Source organism: Acartia tonsa, chromosome 15 (genome assembly GCF_053477335.1).
Source record: "Acartia tonsa isolate MP-2025a chromosome 15, ASM5347733v1, whole genome shotgun sequence".
Lineage (NCBI taxonomy): Eukaryota > Metazoa > Arthropoda > Copepoda > Calanoida > Acartiidae > Acartia > Acartia tonsa.
In genome coordinates this window covers 21887826-21892001 of record NC_137274.1, presented here as the reverse complement: position 1 = coordinate 21892001, position 4176 = coordinate 21887826, and positions in this window count along the sequence as shown.

The following is a 4176-nucleotide window of genomic DNA, read 5'->3' as shown; positions in this document are numbered from 1 at the left end:
GAATTTTTATCTATGATTACACTTAACATATAGAATAGATTTTTTTTCCAATATATGTTGTCCCCCCCCCACCCCTCCCAATGATACACAGAAATATCCCCTATAGTAATGTTTTTTTATTCGTTGGCTTTATAACTTTGGGGACTTTATCAAATTTTGATTGGTTGGTTCATTTAGTTGAGTGTCCAGTCGTTTCAACCACTTATTGAAATCTACAGAAGGGGTATTTTTGTGTTTCATCATTTGGGATGTACATCAATTTATCGGCCATTGTCTTAACTCTTTATAAATGTTGTACATTCCTAATGATGATACACTAAATTAGCCCTTATGTAGATTAAAATTCGTAGCTGAAACGTTTGGACACTCAACTTTATGAATCAACCAATTAAAAAGTCCCTGAAGTTGTTAAGCCAACGAATAAGAAATATTATAAACTTTGGGGACTAGTGTAATAAACAGCCCAAAGTGTCTCCTCTCTCTCTCTCTCTCTGGTAATAACAATAGGTGTAGGTAGACTTCTTTTATTGGTCAGTTCGTTCATACATTGGGAGGGAAGGAGATGGGGTAAATGGAGGGAATAAGGGTTTAAGTTATTTTAGCCTGCTGTCAGTTTTACTTTATCAAAGCCAATGGAAATCTGGTGCAAGATCCAAGTAGTAATACATCCATTGTATTTTTCCAGAATGGCTTCGAAAACGGAGCCATAATGAAAAATCATGTATCATATCATTTTAAAACAATTTTCCACGAGAAATTAAATAAAAATCATAAAATTAGTACCAGTTTTATTTGCCCTGGCTATCCGCGGAGAGCTACACCCCAAGCATCCATAGGTGAAAGGGGGGGGGGGGGAAATAGCCTAAAACCAACCTCAAGACTTAAATTTAGACTTTAACAAGCCCAAAACCATCCTAAACATAAATTTAGAGTTCAAATAGCCTAAAATTATCCCGAAACCTGTGAAAACCTTGCCTTACTCAAAACTTTTAGAAGTTAGCGAGATTGTAACGGCCAAACAAACAAACAACAAGGATGACAACATCCATAAGTAGCAAAGCACAATAAATCAATTAAGGACAAATTAAGTTATAGAGCTAATGTTCAGTTTAAAATAAGAAAGAAAATGCGATAAATCATTTTAAGAAAAGGGGATAAGACAATGGCCAATAAATTGATGTACATACCCAATGAAAATGTATAAATCACCCCTTCTGTAGATAAAAATTAATGGTAGAAACGTTTAAACACTCAACTTTATGAAACAACCAATCAAAATGCACTGAAGTCCCCAAAGTTACTAAGCCAACTTTATTAAACTTTGGGGACTAGTGTAATAAACCTCATTGATAAGAATATTTAACTAGGATTTCTTAAATTCAAGAATAGATTTAGATTTATTAGGTACCTAAAGAAAAAGTAAAAAAATCTTGGTATTGTCCCTTCGTGGCAACGCCCCTTAAGGGGCGATTCTTGGTATGTTCACAGTAACTTTTCTCCTATTTCTAGCCCCTGCGGGGAGGCTCTAACCCTCCGGGCCGGGGCAATCACCTAACCCAATATAACCTGACCTAAAATATCCTATCAAAAGCCATTTTGAAAATACGACGAATCGCCCCTTAAGGGGCGTTGCCACGAATGGGACTATACTTAAATATTTAATGAGGATTTCTTAAATTAATTATAGGTATGTACTAAAGAAAAAATTTAAAAATCTTTCTCAAGTTTTTATATTTATATTTTGTGGCATAACAGACAGACGGACAAAGAACGTTCCATACTAGAAGCTCAAAGGGATAAGACAATAGCATATAATTTGATGATACAACAAATTAGATTAGTGGTTGAAACGTTTAGACACTAAACTTAATGAACCAACCAATTACAATTTAATAGAAGTCCCCAAAATAAGAAAACATTTTAATAAAACTATAGAGACCAGGTTGAAACAAGCTTACAAGGAGGATATTTACATATTTATGATGAGTCTAAATTACTAATGTCTATATATTCTACAAACTATCTACCTATCTAGCTCCGCACAAAATAAGATCAGCTGTCTATCTTGAAAAACAGCTGGTAATATAACACTTCTCCCTTTAGCTTTACGGACTGACTGACAGACGGACAGACAATGCTAATTATAGAGTAGCTTCGCTTCTAAAAACTATATGTTATGTAGAGATTTTGAATAGAACTTTAAAATGTATGATATGCCTAAGTTTAGAATAAGTTTAGCATGCAATAAATCAAGGGGGGGGGGGAAGTTTGTACACTTATAGGAAATGAAATTCAGTATCAAAGTTTGGGAGGGACGTGTGGGCTTGTTTTTAAAGTTATCAACCTAATTCTTTTTGTAAAATCTCTTATATGACTGGATGTACACGGAAAACTTTGAAAATTGAATTTTGGTACTTTCCTTCAAGAGGCTAGTGGAGCAAAAGACCCCCCAAAACACTAAAAATATGAGTTCTGAGCTTATTTTTAGAGATATCAACCTAATTTTTTAAATGAAAACTTTTTAAAAATAACTGAACTTAGTAACCATTACACATTTCATTTTGGGACTTTCCTTCTTGGGGCTTGTGGAGCAAGAGACCCCCCAAAACTAAGAGAAGGAGTTCTGAGCTTATTTTTGAAGATATCAACCTGATTTTTTTCAAAGAAAACTTTTTAAAAATAACTGAACTAAGTAACTAATACACATTTCATTTTGGGACTTTCCTTCTAGGGGCTTGTGGAGCAAGAGACCCCCCAAAACTAAGAACAGGAGTTCTGAGCTTATTTTTGAAGATATCAACCTGATTTTTTTCAATGAAAACTTTTTAAAAGTAACTGAACTTAGTAACCATTACACATTTCATTTTGGGACTTTCCTTCTAGGGGCTTGTGGAGCAAGAGACCCCCCAAAACTAAGAGAAGGAGTTCTGCGCTTATTTTTGAAGATATCAACCTGATTTTTTTCAAAGAAAACTTTTTAAAAATAACTGAACTAAGTAACTAATACACATTTCATTTTGGGACTTTCCTTCTAGGGGCTTGTGGAGCAAGAGACCCCCCAAAACTAAGAACAGGAGTTCTGAGCTTATTTTTGAAGATATCAACCTGATTTTTTTCAATGAAAACTTTTTAAAAGTAACTGAACTTAGTAACCATTACACATTTCATTTTGGGACTTTCCTTCTAGGGGCTTGTGGAGCAAGAGACCCCCCAAAACTAAGAGAAGGAGTTCTGCGCTTATTTTTGAAGATATCAACCTGATTTTTTTCAAAGAAAACTTTTTAAAAATAACTGAACTAAGTAACTAATACACATTTCATTTTGGGACTTTCCTTCTAGGGGCTTGTGGAGCAAGAGACCCCCCAAAACTAAGAACAGGAGTTCTGAGCTTATTTTTGAAGATATCAACCTGATTTTTTTCAATGAAAACTTTTTAAAAGTAACTGAACTTAGTAACCATTACACATTTCATTTTGGGACTTTCCTTCTAGAGTCTTGTGGAGCAAGAGATCCCCCAAAACTAAGAATAGGAGTTCTGAGCTTATTTTTGAAGATATCAACCTGATTTCTTTAAAGAAAACTTTTTAAAAATAACTGAACTACCTAAGTAATCATTACACTTTTTATTTTTGGACTTTCCTTCTAGGGGCTTGTGAAGCAAGAGACCCCCCAAAACTAAGAACAGGAGTTCTGAGCTTATTTTTGAAGATATCAACCTGATTTCTTTAAAGAAAACTTTTTAAAAATAACTGAACTAAGTAGGTAACTATTACACATTTCATTTTGGGACTTTCCTTCTAGGGGCTTGTGAAGCAAGAGACCCCCCAAAACTAAGAACAGGAGTTCTGAGCTTATTTTTGAAGATATCAACCTGATTTCTTTAAAGAAAACTTTTTAAAAATAACTGAACTACCTAAGTAATCATTACACTTTTTATTTTTGGACTTTCCTTCTAAGGGCCTTGTGGAGCAAATGACCCCCCAAAACTAAAAATAGAAGTTCTGAGCTTATTTTTGAAGATATCAACCTGGTTTTTTTAAAGAAAACTTTTTAAAAATAACTGATCTAAGTGACCATAACACATTTAGTTTTTGGACTTTCCTTCTAACGGCTTGTGGAGCAAAAGACCCCCCAAAACTAAAAATAGGAGTTCTGAGCTTATTTTTAAAGATATCC